We start from the raw sequence: 16,635 nt of genomic DNA on the forward strand, positions 1-16,635 counted from the left end.
CCGCGAACATGTGGCGGCTGCAGTCTCGTGCAGTCGCCTAAAAAGTTGCCTAAGTGGTTCAGGCCCATTACTCCAGTCGCTCTGGGCTGTGGGTAAATAATGAGGCCACAGTTGAGATTTTTTACTTTTCCTTAATCACGGGCCATCACAGCAGCAGGTAACTCAGCATGGCATCTCTATGTGTCCACCAGGGAACTTCCTGCGCTACACAAAATGCCCTGAAGAAAGGTCTCAACCTGAAACGTCGCCTGTCCATGTTCTCCAGAATGCTGCCTGATCCGCTGAGTTACTCCAGCATTTGATTTCCTTTCCCCAATACATCAATTGCCAGTAGGAACCAAAATTGAAGTGGGGCAAGACTGACTAACCAAAATATTATACAAAAGCAGTAGAATAATACAATTAGTGATTAGATAACAATGATTATTGCAATAATAACAACAACAATAATACCTATCTATTGAAAAATCCAAATAATATTACAGAATTGTCTATAATAATAATAATAATAATAAATTTTATTTAATGGGCGCCTTTCAGACATCTCAAGGACACCTTACATAGTAATCGGAATAACATATAATCGGAATATAACAAGTAATAAAGACATCACAGAGACACAAATTAAAAACAGAATTCAATCCAAAAACAGAAAATCAAAAACACAGTGTGAAGACACAGTCTATGTTAATCAAGTTGAAGTATACATTGTATTATCATGTATAGATTGTATGGTACTATTCTAAACCTTACAAAAATATATCATGCAAAAATATATAATAATATTACGAGCTTCTGGAGGAGGTAATTGAGGCAGGTATCAGTCTGGTGAACCTTCTCTGCACTCTGATCTGCTTCATCATTCATTCACTTGGTCGTTTGCTTCTCTGATGCAGTGTGGAAATGATATACCAGCAAGAGACCGGCCAAAATATACTGGACAACTTTAAACTGCAGTGCTTACATAGTTTACAGAATGCCAGAGAAAGTTAGCTCTTGTCCATTAAGCAAATTTATAATCTAGGAGGACTTAATTATCTCCTTCACATTTCTCTGGCATTAAAAACAAACTTTACGATATGTGGAGTCTCTTTTTGTTCAGATTTTAATGCTTGTCGAGGATAAAATTTTAAATAATAATTAGGTTGATTCATTGAAAGATACAGCATGAAAACAGGTCCTTTGGCCCACCGTGTCCATGCCGACCATCGATCACCCATTCACAGCAGTTCCGTGTTCTCCCACCTTCTCATCCAATCCCTACACATTCGGGACAGTTTTACAGAGGCCAATTAACCTACAAACATACATGTCTTTGGAATGTGGGAGGAAGCCAGAGCACCCAGAGAAAACCCACGCGGTCACAGGACGGACGTGCAAACTCCACACAGACATCACTCGAGGTCAGAATTGATCTTTGGTCTCTAGCAATGTGAGGCAGCAGGGCTCTTAGTGCCACCATGCCACCCTATAGAAATTGATTTTTTATGTATTTTATTTATTTGACAAGCTATTGAAATGTAATTCTTCAATCCAGTTAATTAAATGGGTACATCGCTGCCTAATATATATCCTAATATCCTAATATCAGGATTAATTGGAAATACTCATATAACAAGGCAGCGAAGTGTGTGTGGGGAAATATTCAGTTTCACTTGCAGCTCCTTTACCTGAAAGTTAAAAATAAATTAAAATTTACATTGCAGTATGTGTGGCATGGTGGTGCAGCGGTAGAGTTGCTGCCTTACAGCACATGCAGCGCCAGAGGCCCGGATTCAATCCCGACTACGGGCGCTGTCTGTACGGAGTTTGTACGTTCTCCCCGTGACCGCGTGGGTTTCCACCGAGATCTTCGTTTTCCTCCCACACTCCAAAGACGTACAGTTTTGTAGGTTAATTGGCTTGGTTTAAGTGTAAATTGCCCCAAGTGTGTGTGAATAGTGTTAATGTGCGGGGATCGCTGGTTGGCATGGACACGGTGGGCCGAAGGGCCAGTTACCGTGCTGTATCTCAAAAAAAAAATTTAAACTAATAAGTGCGAAATGGTGTACTGTTTTAAGTTCTGTGTTCAAAGGGGAATGGGTGATGGAGTCAAAGGGAAGAGAAATTAAATGAGTTTTCTCTGGGTGCTCCGGCTTCCTCCCACACTCCAGAGACGTACAGGTTTGTAGCTTAATTAGCTTTGGTAAAATTGGTAAATTGCCACTAGCGTGTAGGATAGTGTCAGTGTACGGGTGATCACTGGTCAGTGCAGACTCGGTGGGCCGAAGGGCCTGTTTGGGCTCCTGTATCTCATAAAGTCTAAAGCAACATCTAGTTAAATAGGACAATCACGCACACATTCTATTATGAAGCAATTCCAAAAAAGCATTGAAATATAGCAAATAGAATATGGACTTTATCAGCCTAGGGAGACGTTCTAGCTGATAACTGCATTTAATCTCTTTTCAGTGTCATTTCAGTTATTTGTACCTTACTCAATCTTCATTCATGAATTGGTAAAAGAAAAGCTAGTGTGTTTCCTGATAAGGATCACAGAATCACTATTGCTCTTTTGAATAGAGATACAATCATGAGACATTGTTGCCCATTTTGACGAATTGCAGCACTTCACTTAGAGAGCAGTCTGCATGGTGCAATTTAAATTATTTTAAACATTTCAGTGCGACGTTAGCACGAACTTCCACTTTAGTTAATGTTTCAGTTTTTTTTCTGTGATCTATCACAAAGGTTTTCCTGTGGCGTTCTTTTAATATATATTCAGTTGACTATGAATATCTAAACAAGCAATGTAACTCTGAACAACAGCTGTAGACTTCATATTACTTGAGAGAAGACACAAGCACAGGCCCTTCAGCCCATCGAGTCAGCGCCGACCAGTGAATCCCAGCACACCAACGCCATCCCACACAAAACTAGGGACCATTCATAATTATACCAAGCCAACAGACCTACTAACCTGTACGTCCTTGGAATGTGGGAGAAACCAGAGCACCTGGAGAAAACCCACGTGGTCATGGGGAGAACGTACATACTCGGTACTGACAAGCGCCCGTAGTCAGGATCTAACCCAGGTCTCTGCCACCGTAAGGCAGCAACCCTACCGTTGTGACACCATGTTTTCCCAATTTTCTTCAAGGTGTGCAACTGGATTTTAATTAAAGAGAAAAATAATTTTTTATTTGTATTGCATTTTCACTTCCCCAGCATGTGATAAATTGTTACACCGTCAATAAGGTCCCAGTGTTAAGCATTGTAACTGTTCCCTTCAGGCAAACATGATAAGCAATTTGTAAAGTCTTAAAAAAAATAATAAGATGTATGTGTAGGTAGAAACTGCAGATGCTAGTTTAAACCGAAGACAGACACAAAAAGCTGGAGTAACTCAGCGGGTCAGGCAGCATCTCTGGAGAACAGGTGTGGGTGATGTTTTGGGTCAAGTCCCTTCTTCAGACTGAGAGTTAGGGAAAAGGGAGAGTTATGGATGTTGGGGGAGTCCAGAACCAGGGGCCACAGTTTAAATAATAAGGGGTAAGCCATTTAGAACGGAGACGAGAAAACACTTTTTCTCACAGAGAGTTGTGAGTCTGTGGAATCCTTTGCCTCAGGATACTTTCAAGAGAGAGCTAGATAGGGCTCTAAAAGATAGTGGAGTCAGGGGATATGGGGAGAAGGCAGGAACGGGGTACTGGTTGGGTATGATCAGCCATGATCACATTGAATGGCGGTGCTGGCTCAAAGTGCCGAATGGCCTACTCCTGCACCTATTGTCTATTGTGTATTGTCTAAAAGGGGAACGAGAGATATAGACAGTACTTAGGAGGTGAATGGAAGATATGCAAAAAGCAATGATAATCAAGGAACTGTGGGGCACATAATAGACCATTGTTGGCTGGGATAGGTAACATGGAGAATATGGACAGAGGACTCAACAAGTCAACAGTAAAACTCGTGCATAGGAAGGAACTGCAGATGCTGGTTTAAACCGAAGATAGACACAAAAAGCTGGAGTAACAGGCAACATCTCTGGAGAAAAAGATTGGGTGATATTTCGGGTTGAGACACTTCTTCAGTCTGAAGCAGGGTCTGGACCCGAAACGTCACCCATTCCTTCTCTCCAGAGATGCTCCCTGTCTAGTGCGACGATTAGGGTTGGGGAGGGACGGAGAGAGAGGGAAAGCAAGGGTTATGTAGCTAGAGAAATCAAAATCATACCACTGGGCTGTAAGCTGCCCAAGCGAAAGATGAGATGCTGTTCCTCCAATTTAGGCTTGGCCTCACTCTGATAGCGGAGGAGGCCCAGGACAAAAGGGAATGGGAGGGGATGTTCAAGTGTTATGTGACTGGCAGTTTTTTCATTTGTTCATTTTGTTGGACCCAGGCACTGCAGGCAACAGCTGCATTCATCTTCCCTTGAAAAGGTGAGGGTGAGCTATTTAAGTGCTTTGCCTTCACTTAAAGTGGGCTGGGGACTCATCAAATGAGAGGCACTTTGGGGTTTCTGAAGTTGGCTGCAGGGGTGGCCTGGGTTTTAGAGTAATCGAGTCATAGAGTGATACAGTGTGGAAACAGGCCCTTCGGCCCAACTCGCCCACACTGGCCGACAAAGTCCCAGTTAACCTGTTCCCACTTGCCTGCGCTTGGTCCATAACCCTCCAAACCTGTCCTATCCATGTAACTGTACAATTGTTTCTTAAATGATGGGATAGTCCCAGCCTCAACTACCTCCTCTGGAAGCTAGTTCCATACACCCACCTTGGATTACCCCATGGATTCCTATTAAATCTTTACCCCTTCACCTTGAACCTATGTCCTCTGGCCCTCGATTCCCCTACTCTGGGTAAAAGACTCTATGCATCTACCCGATCTATTCCTCTCATGATTTTGTAAACCTACATAAGATCTCCCCTCATCCTCCTACGCTCCATGGAATAGAGACCCAGCCTACTCAACCTCTCCGTATATCTCACACCGTTTAGCCCTGGCAACATCCTCGTAAATCTTTTCTGAACTTTTTCAAGCTTGACAATACCTTCCCTCTAACATGTGCCCAGAACTGAACACAATATTCTAAATGTAGTCTCACCAACGTCTTTTACAACTGCAACATGACCTCCGACCTTCTATACTCAATACTCTGACTGATGAGGGCCAAAGTTCCAAAAGCCTTTTTGACCACCTTATCTACTGACTCGACCTTCAAGGAACCATGCACCTGTACTCCTAGATCCCTCTGCTCAACAACACTACCCAGAGGCCTACCATTTACTGTATAGGTCCTGCCCTTGTTCGACGTCCCAAAAATGCAACACCTCACACTTCTCTGTATTAAATTCCATCAACCATTCCTCCGCCCACCTGGCCAATCGATCCAGATCCTGCTGCAATCGTTCACAACCATCTTCACTATCTGCAAAACCACTAACTTTTGTTTCATCAGCAGTCTTGCTAATCTTGCCCTGTATGTTCTCATCTAACTTTAGTTCTCACCTAGTTTAGTTTACTTTAGAGATACAGATTAGAAACAAGCCCCTTGGCCCACAGTTTAGTTTAGCTTAGTTTATTGTCACATGTACTGAGGTACAGTGAAAAGATTTGGTTGCATGCTAACCAGTCAGCGAAAAGGTGACACATGATTACAATTGAGCCATCCACAGGGTACAGATACATGATAAAGGGAATAATGTGAATAGTGTTTAGTGCAAGATAAAGCCCAGTAAAGTCTGATCAAAGATAGACCGATGGTCTCCAATTAGGTGGATAGTAGTTCAGGACTGCTCTCTAGTTGTTGGTAAGATGATTGAGTTACCTGATAATAGCTGGACAGAAACCGTCCCTGTATCTGGAGGTGTGCGTTTTCACACTTCCATACCTTTTGCCCGATGGGGGAGGGTAGAAAAGTGAGTGGCCTTGGTGCAACTCGTCCTTGATTATGCTGCTGGCCTTGCTGAGGCAACGTGAGGAGTAGATGGAGTCAATGGAAGGGAGGTTGGTTTTTGTGATAGTCTGGGCTGCGTCCACAATTCTCTGCAATTTCTTGCGGTCTTGGATGGAGCTGTGATGCATCTGTGCCGAACAGCGATCCCCGAACACTAGCATTATCCTACACACTAGGGACTATTACAATTTTTTACCAAAGCCAATTAACCTACAAACTTGCACATCTTTTTAGTGTGGGAGGAAAGCAGAGTTCCTGTTTATTGTCACGTGTATCGAGGTACAGTGAAAAGCTTTTGTTGTGTGCTATCCAGTCAGCGGAAAGACAATACATGATTACAATCAACCCATTTACAGTGTGTAGATACATGATAAGGGAATAACATTTAGTGCAAGGTAAAGCCAGCAAAGTCCGATCAAGGATAGTCCGAGGGTCATGTGGTCACTGGGAGAACGTGCAAACTCCATACAGACAGCACCTGTAGTCGGGATCGAACCTGGGACTCTGGTGCTGTAAGGCAGCAACTCTACCACTGTGCCACCGTGCCACCCAGGGTTCATGGTGTAGGAGCGGTGGCCGTGGGTGGAGAGGGTCGGCACGTACGCAGGTCGATGTGTCTGGTCAATGTGTCCGTGGAATGGCCAGGGAATGGATTGGATCAGGCGCCGCTGGAGACCCCACAGAGGTCAGGCAACTGTACGGATCGGACATGATCTACTGCAATGTGGAGCGACACACCAACATCATCGCCAAGCCAGGTCGACCCATGGAACTCCAACCCAGTGCCACTGCCATGACAACGGGCCTTTAAGGCCAAGATATGAACCTTGAACTTGAAGGGTACAGGATGGCACAGGAAATGTGGAGACTCTTGTGTACTGCCTCAGTCTAATGTACTGTTCTTACACTTTTGTACTTCGGTACTCCCACTGGACTAGTCTGTGGAATTCTCTGCCTCAGATGGCGGTGGGGGCAGGTTCTCTGGATGCTTTAAAGAGAGAGCTAGATAGGGCTCTTGAAGATAGCGGAGTCATGGGATATGGGGAGAAGGCAGGAACGGGGTACTGATTGGGGATGATCAGCCATGATCACGCTGGCTCGAAGGGCTGAATGGCCTACTCCTGCACCTATTATCTATTGTCTATTGTCTATTGGTATGCTTGTGCTTATGTATAGTGAGATTTTTACTGAATTGCATGCAAATAAAGAATTTCACTGTAATAAAAATGAACTGCAGGTGCTGGTTCATACCACAGATAGACACAAAATGCTGAAATAGCTCAGCTGGCCAGGTGGCATCTCTGGAGAAAACAGATCGGTGCGTTTCAGATTGGGACACTTCTTCAGACTGATTGTGGGGTAGTGGGGGTGGTGGGGAGGAACTGGAAGCAAGAAAAGTGAAAGTCCTAGATAGAGTGAATGTGGAGAGGATGTTACCACTAGTGGGGGAGTCTCGGACCAGAGGCCGTAGCATCAGAATAAAAGGACATATATTTAGAATGGAGATGAGAAAGAATTTATTTGATTAGTGGGAATTTCTTTGATTAAGTGACTTTGTGGAATTCATTGCCAAAGGCTGATGTGGAGGCCAAGTAATTGGATATTTTTAAGGCAGAGATTGACAGGCCTCTTGATTAGTAAGGGTGTCAGGGGTTATGGGGCGAGGGCAGGAGAATGGGGTTGAGATGGATTGAATGGCGGAGTAGTGTTGATGGGCCGAATGGCAATATTCTGCTCCTAGAACTTATGAAAAGACCAGGCCAAATCAGGGGCAGCAACAGATGACCTCAGGCAGGGATGTTCCCTGATAGACTGATTGTTGGCTAGGGATGGGTGTAATCCCAAGTGGGAATCCATCGTTGTCAACTTCTATCTTAGGAATCTCACTGTACCTGGGTACACATGACAATAAACTACTATTGAACCATTGGCCTGATCAACATTTCACTGTACTGTTGAGGAAGGATTTCTTGGAACTTTAGTTTTGGAACAGAACATGGCTTTGTTGGCTGTGTGAGAATGTTGACTGCGATACTGGCAGAACTATGCTGCTCTTCAAATAACGATAAAGGATTTTTCTGTGGTGACCCGAATAGCAGATTTAATATTTCATCTGAGAGGCAATACCTCAAAAGGAATCTCAACTCCTCAGCAAAGCACTGGTGACAGCTTGGATCACATGTGCATGTCTTAGAAACCACAATCTTCTGCAGAGCCAAGATTTCCTTTCCTATTTTCCTCCAGTTTTAATATGCATTTTATACCTTCTAACTATGAAAATGTTCAGGTATGATAGGAATATTATGGATTCTCACCATTCCCTAATCAAGTATTAGATTACCCTATGTTTAACCAGCACAAATGATTTAGTTTAGCTTATTGTCACATACAGGCACAGTAAAAAGCTTTTGTTGCACGCTAAGCAGTCAGTGGAAAGACAATACATGATTACAATACATTATAAATAACCTGTAACACTTAAGATATGCAAACATCTATATTTTATTCTCCTGATAGAAGACCACACATAGCCCGACCACATACTATTTCCCTTTTACATAAAACATGTTAAGAGTAGGCGAGTTATGAACTATGAGTCTGAGTGAGAGTCTCGACCCAAAACGTCTTTGTCTGTCCTTTCCCTCCACAGATGCCGCCTGGCCCGTTGAGTTCTTCCAGCACTTGGAATTTTTGCTTTTAATTATGAGCCATTCAGCTCTTCAAGCCTGCTTTATCATTTAACAAGATCATAGCTAGAAACATAGAAACATAGACAATAGGTGCAGGAGGAGGCCATTCCGCCCATTCAATATGATCATGGCTGATCATCCCCAATCAGTAACCCGTTCCTGCCTTCTCCCCATATCCCCTTACTCCGCTATCTTTAAGAGCCCTATCTGGCTCAGCCCTATCTAGTCTTTCCAATCTTTCCTCATATGACAATCCCGCCATCCCGGGAATTCACCCCGTGAATCTACCCTGCACGGGGTTAATCTAAATGTAACCTCAACTCTCATTTCCAGTCTCCAATGGTAATCTTTAATTTCTCTGCTTCTTCAAAATCTATCGCCCTCTGCCTTAAACATATTTAAGGGCTTCTTCCACCACCTTTTGAGAATCAGGGTTCCCAGGGCTTGGAGCCTTCTGAGAGAAAAGTTTCACATTATCTGCCTTAATCCAGCAGCTTCTTATTTTTTAAATGGAGACCAATAAATGCATAATTTTATGTGAAGAACCGTATCCTCAGCATTCACCATTATGAGCGGTCACAGGGTCTTGCTTCCCAATTAAATACCACCCACACTTCCAAACTGCAGTGTGGAGGCCCAGGTTCGATCCTGGCTACGGGTGCTGTCTGTACGGAGTTTGTACGTTCTCCCCGTGACCTGCGTGGGTTTTCTCCGGGTGCTCTGGTTTCCTCCCACACTCCAACGACGTGCAGGTTTGTAGGTCGACCGTCTTCGGTAAAAATATGTGTAGGATAGTGCTCGTGTACGTGGTGATGACTGGTCGGCATGGACTCGGTGGGCCGAAGGGCCTGTTTTCACAAGGGTCACTGAAATCTAAAAAAATCTAAAGGTGACGGGGTTATGCCTTGCCAACCAGAAAAGGATGCGTTTATGGTTACTTTCTATTTCCTGCAAGTGGGCCAATTTTTTATCCATGCTCTCATGCTCTCTCATGCAACAGGACGCTTTATTTTCAGCCATAACCTTTGCTAGAGCACCTTATCAAAAGTCTTCTGAAAATCTAAGGATAACACGCTCACATGATTTATCTTTCACTAAACCATATTGACTCTGCCTGATTACCTTGGTTTTTCTCAAAGTTCCTGGCTATAACACCTTTAATGACAGCTTCTAACATTTTCTAGACTGCTGATGTTGATCCAACTGACCTTTGCTATTTACCCGTCCTCAACTCTGGCAAACTGTCATAAAAGCACTTTGAGCACAAGACGCTCGCTAGCTGTTCATTGTGGAAAGTAAATGTTTAATTTCACCCCCCCCCCCCCCCCCCCCCCGTGCAATTCGGAAAAGAACGTTCAGTTTAGTTTAGTTTAGGAAGGAACCGCAGACACTGGCTTAAACCGAAGGTAGACACAAAAAGCTGGAGTAACTCAACGGGTCAGACAGCATCTCAGGAGAAAAGGAATAGGTGACGTTTCGGATCTGAATAGACAATAGGCAATAGACACTAGGTGCAGGAGTAGGTCATTCGGCCCTTCGAGCCAGCACCGCCATTCAATGTGATCATGGCTGATCGTCCCCAATCAGTACCCCGTTCCTGAAGAAATATCAACCCGAAATGTCACCTATTCCTGTTCTCCAGAGATGCTATCTGACCCACTGAGTTACTCCAGCTTTTTGTGTCTATCTTTAGTTTAGTTTAGTGTAGTTTAGTTAATTCTACGTGTACCGAGGTACATTGAAAAGTGTTATTGTTGCGTGCTATCCAGTCAGTGGAAAGACAATACATGATTACAATCGAGCCGTCTACAGGGTACAGATACATGATAAAGGGAATAACCTGAATAACATTTGGTGCAAGTTAAAGTCCAGTAAAGTCTCCACTGAGGTAGTTAGTAGCTCAGGACTGTGCCTGATAACAGCTGGAAAGAAACTGTCCCTGAATCTGGTGGTAGACTAAAATGCTGGAGGAACTCAGCGGGTCAGGTAGCATCTATGGAGAGAAGGAATAGGCGATGTTTCGGGTCGAGACCCTTCTTCAGACCTGGAGGTGTGTGTTTGTACACTTCTGTACCCTTTGCCTGATAGGAGAGGGGAGAAGCGACCAGGGTGAGACTCATCTGTGATTATGCTGGCCTTGCCGAGGCAGCATGAAGTACGAATGGAGGTTGGTTTGTGCGATGGTCTGGGCTGCGTCCACAATATAACTTGAGGAATAGTGAGTCATGATGTACGTAAAGGGATCAGTGTTCTTCATCTGCATTAAACATGAGATTAGCATCCCAGATTTGTTTGTATACTTCATAAGTAAAATCATTGAGAAAGTTGTCCTCCAGCAACTTAATCACTTCCTGGCTTCAACTGGCTGCTACGACAACTTCCAGTCAGGATTTCGACCTCTTCATAGCACCGAGACCGCCCTTATTAAAGTTGTAAACGACATCCGTCTTAACACAGACTCTGGCAAAGTTTCAATATTAATGCTATTAGACCTCAGTGCTGCATTCGACACTGTTGATCACTCAATACTTTTGGACAGGTTGGAAAAATGGGTGGGGCTCTCAGGCACAGTCTTAAGTTGGTTCAGGTCATATTTACAAGATAGGAACTATTTTGTTTCCATTGGCGACTTTGTATCAGAACCAACTCATTGTGGAGTCCCGCAAGGTTCGATCTTAGGGCCCTCTTTATTCAACATCTACATGCTCCCACTAGGGCAAATCATGTGAAATAATAATATTGACCACCACTGCTATGCCGATGACACTCAAATCTATGTAGCGCTATCACCAAATGACTATCGCCCCATAGATCTGTTGTGCCAGTGCATTGAGCAAGTCAAAGACTGGATGTGCCAACATTTTCTCCAACTAAATAAGGACAAAACGGAGATAATTGTTTTTGGTGCTAAAAAAGAAAGGCTTAAAGTAACCCAACACCTTCACTCTCTGTCCCTGAAAACTTCAAACAAAGCCAGAAATCTTGGGGTCATTATGGATTCAGATTTAAATTTCGACAGTCACATCAAATCAGTAACAAAATCGGCCTACTATCACCTCAAAAACATAGCAAGATTAAGAGGACTCATGTCAGCTCAAGACATAGAAAAACTTGTACATGCCTTTATTACTAGTAGGCTAGATTATTGTAACGGTCTCCTTGCAGGTCTTCCAAAAAAAACTGTCGGGCAGCTACAGCTTGTTCAGAACGCTGTTGCTAGAGTTCTAACAAAGACCAAAACATTTGAACACATTACACCAATTCTTAAATCCTTACATTGGCTCCCTGTATGTCAGAGAATTGATTTTAAAATCCTGCTGCTCACCTATAAATCACTACATGGTTTAGGGCCAAAGTATATCACTGACATGCTTCCACTATATAAGCCTTCTAGACCGCTAAGATCTTCTGAAACCAATCTGCTAGTGATTCCCAGTGTAAATACAAAACATGGGAAAGCAGGATTTAGTTACTATGCAACAAATAGCTGGAATAAACTTCCTGAAGATTTAAGACTTGCCTCAACTTTGACCACTTTTAAAATAAGACTGAAAACTTTTATGTTTACTTTAGCTTTCAGCTAAATCTTAACTACATTGCACTTTTAACTTTTGCACTTTTTATAATTCATTTTTAATTTTGCTTTTCTTTTCTTTTAGTTCTTCTATTTTATTTCATTTTATTATTTCATTTATTGTATGACGTGTTTTTATGTGAAGCACTTTGAGTCTGCCTCGTGTATGAAATGTGCTATATAAATAAAGTTGCCTTGCCTTGCCTTGCCTTGTATGTGTTATTTTTTGTAAAAACTGCAATCTGTTCAAGACGATGTGTCATTGTTGGCAGTGAGGTATGTCCTGCAAATGGAATCAAGTGGATGTTGCTACCGGCTGTTACTTTGTTCTTTTATGGGAAAGAAAGGGAGACAACGGCTCTGCCAATGTATATTATCAGAGCCACTAGGGGTGCCGCACTGACTGCAGCCTCTGCCTACAGCCTGTTTGTCCTTCCAATCTTTTTTTAATTTTTAGTTAGTTTAAAGTCTGTTTTTGGGGGAAACCTTAACTTTTCTATGTGGGGGAGGGGGGCAGGGTAAGGGGGAAACTGTTTCCCAGTCGCTTCCTGGCGGGGATGCGACTATTTTTCCGAGTCGTGTCCTCGCCCCCCACCTCGCGGCCTATCACCTGGATCGGAGCGGCCTTTCCTGCCGGGGACCGGGAACCGGACCAGAGCGACAACAGCGGTGGCGCAGCGCTGGATTCACCACGGAGCGGGCAATGCCGACCTGGGTCGCCGTTTGGAGCTCCAGAGCGTTGGGCCGCTGCTCCAACATCGTGGAGCTCTGGTTTGGGAGAGCTCCCAACGCGGGCGGTGCTGACCGTCATCACGGAATCCTGGGGCCCTGTGCCGAGGGCCGCCAGCATCAGTCTCCGCCCGGCGCGGCCTGCGGACTTTGGGAGCCGCGGACTCCGGTAGGAGGTGGCCGACTCTGTTGTCCAGGCCGCTGAGGACGTCCCCCAGCCCCGACGTCGGACTTACATCACGGCGAGCGGGCCTGAACATCGGGCCGCCCGTAGCGGCGACTGCGGAGGGCTCGGGGAGGTCCCGGCCACGGGTGAACATTGGGGAACAACAGAGGAAGAGACTGACTTTGGTGCCTTCCCTTACAGTGGGAAAATTAGATTCTGCTGTGTGGGGATGTTTTTATGTTGAATTCTATCGTGCATTGTGTTCTTTATTTTTATTGGATGGGTGTATGGTAATCTCATTTCACTGTGCCATCTGGCACATGTGACAAATAAATGTATCTTGTATCTATCTTGTATTGTCCTTGACAAGGTGATGTTGTGCTACTGGGGAAGGTGTTCCCGCAGTGCTGTTATGTTGTGAGTCCCTTCGTTTGATCCAGCAAAGATGACGGTGAGGAGACATATTTCCCAGTTGTTATCTTGCAGGGGAACTGGTAGGTGGTAGTTCCGAGCACCTGATGTCATTGGCTGTCTGTCAAAGGCATAGGTTTGTAAAGCTGAAAGATTTGAATAATTAAGGTGCTTCATGTACTTCCATTCAAGTGGACTGCTATTTCGCAGACGTTTGTTTCAGTTTGTTTCAGGGACTGTCATATGAGGAAAGATTGAAAAGACTAGGCTTGTATTCACTGGAGTTTAGAAGGATGAGGGGGAATCTTATAGAAACATATAAAATTATAAAAGGACTGGACAAGCTAGATGCAGGAAAAATGTTCCCAATGTTGGGTGAGTCCAGAACCAGGGGGCACAGTCTTAGAATAAAGGGGAGGTCATTTAAGACTGAGGTGAGAAAAAACATTTTCTCCCAGAGAGTTGTGAATTTATGGAATTCCCTGCCACAGAGGGCAGTGGAGGCCAAATCACTGGATGGATTTAAGAGAGAGTTAGATAGAGCTCTAGGGGCTAGTGGAGTTAAGGGATATGGGGAGAAGGCAGGCACGGGTTATTGATAGGGGACGATCAGCCATGATCACAATGAATGGCGGTGCTGGCTCGAAGGGCTGAATGGCCTCATCCTGCACCTATTTACTATGTTTCTATATTTCTATGTTTAGTTTAGTATAGAGATACAGCATGGAAACAGGCACTTCGGCCCATTGAATCCATGCTAACCAATGATCACCCCGTACACTAGTTCGATGCTACACACTGGCGACAATTTACAGAAGCCAACTAACCTACAAACCCGCACGTCTTTGGGATTTGGGAGGAAACCGGAGCACCCGGAGGAAACCCACGCGGTCACAGGGAGAACGTATAAACTCGGTACAAGCAAGAGAGATATGCTATGAGTTTCATTGTGGTAAACCAGAGAGCTGTCAACGAATGATTAAAAGTCTTGCAATGCACCAGTATATGCAGCCCACACGTGGCCCAACCAAGTGCAGGAATCAAACTTGGTCAGAAGAAGGGGCCCAAACTGAAATGTTGCCTGTCCACGTAGAAACAATGAACAGGTTTATGAACAAAAGACACAAAGTGCTGGAGTAACTCAGCGGCTGAGGCTGCATCTATGGAGAACATGGATAGAGGTGTTTTGGGGGCTGCTCATACAGCATGGAAACAGACCCTTCAGCCCAACTCATCCATGCTGACCAAGATGACCCATCTAAGACATTCCCCCCCCCCCCTCCCCCTTTCCTCTCCATCAGTATGAAGAATGGTCTCGACCCATAGCGTCACCTATCCATGTTTTCCAGCAATGCTGCCTGACCTGCTGAGTTACTCCAGTACTTTGCGTCTATTTTTGTTAACCAGCATCTGACTGTTCCTTGTGTTCCCATTTGGCTGCATTTGGTCCATAACCCTCCAAATCTTTCCTTCCCATGTACTTGTGCAATTGTCTTTTAAATGTTATTCTAGTGCCTGCCTCGACTACCTCCTCTGATAACTCATTCCATATATCCACCACCTTCTCTGTGGGTAAGGTTGCCCCTCCCATCATAAACCTATGTCCACAGGTTGTTTACTCCAGTAGTCTATGCATTCATCCTGTACACCTCATGATTTCATACACATCTACAAGATTACGTCTCAGCCTTCTGTGCACCAAAGGAATAAAGTCCTAGCCTGCCCAACCGCTCCCTGCAGGTCAGACCCTCGAGACTCTTATGTATTTGTGACATGATCTGTAGCAAAGGATTCAGAGAATCATGAATGAGTTACCCACCATGATGTGCACTGCTTCTGACATGCTTTACTTGCCATGCTATCTAGAATTTCTTTTAAAGTTCCTGGGAAATGAAGATGCCCGAGATATAGACAGTGAGGGATATGGTGATCGTAATGATGTTGAATATAGAAACATAGAAACATAGAAACATAGAAAATAGGTGCATGAGGAGGCCATTCAGCCCTTCGAGCCAGCACCGCCATTCATTGTGATCATGGCTGATCGTCCCCTATCAATAACCCGTGCCTGCCTTCTCCCCATATCCCTTGACTCCACTAGCCCCTAGAGCTCTATCTAACTCTCTCTTAAATCCATCCAGTGACTTGGCCTCCACTGCCCTCTGTGGCAGGGAATTCCATAAATTCACAACTCTCTGGGTGAAAAAGTTTTTTCTCACCTCAGCCTTAAATGACCTCCCCTTTATTCTAAGACTGTGGCCCCTATTCTAAGACTGTGGCTATAACATATCTTGGCGATTGAGTTATATCATCCTTTGTTGGGGATGGTCACTGCTTGGCATCAATGTGGCATGAATGTTAGGTGCCACCTATTAGCCCAAGGTTGCCCAGATCTTGGTGCATGTCACCTCAGGGTTAGGGTGGGAGATTGCAACCTTCACATAGTCCGCCCTGTTTCGACGAATGCAATCAACCTGGTGTGCACAATCAAATAAGATCAAATATCACGTTGTCCTACAACTTTAGACTGTGCATGCCATACGCAAGAAGAAGAAGGACCTCAGGGTTGCCAGGAATGAGTAGGTTAATCTATGATGAGCGTTTGTCAGCACTGGGCTGGAGTTCAGAAGAGTAAGGGACATTATGAACATATGATACATCTTCTTAGAGATACATCATAGTTTTGGAAACAGACCCTTCGGCACACCGAGTCCATGTATGCGGACGAAACATATAGAATAGTGAAAGGCTTGGATAGAGAGTATGTGGAGAGGACTAGAGGTCATAGCCTCAGAATTAATGGACATTCTTTTAGGAAGGAGATGAGGAGAAATGTCTTTAGTCAGAGGGTGGTGAATCTGTGGAATACTTTGCCACAGAAGGCTGTAGAGACCAAATCAGTGGATATTTTTAAGGCAGAAAAAGATAGATTTTTGATTAGTACGGGTGTAAGAGGCTATGGGGAGAAGGCAGGAGAATGGGGTTAGAAGGGAGAGATAAATCAGCCATGATTGAATGGTGGATTAGACTTGATTGGCCAAATGGCCTAATTCTACTCCTATCACTTATGACCTGATGACCTTAAATGGGACTGAACAACAGTCTGGATCATGTTGTATCTAATCCA

This window comes from Amblyraja radiata, chromosome 13 (assembly GCF_010909765.2).
Source record: "Amblyraja radiata isolate CabotCenter1 chromosome 13, sAmbRad1.1.pri, whole genome shotgun sequence".
NCBI lineage: Eukaryota > Metazoa > Chordata > Chondrichthyes > Rajiformes > Rajidae > Amblyraja > Amblyraja radiata.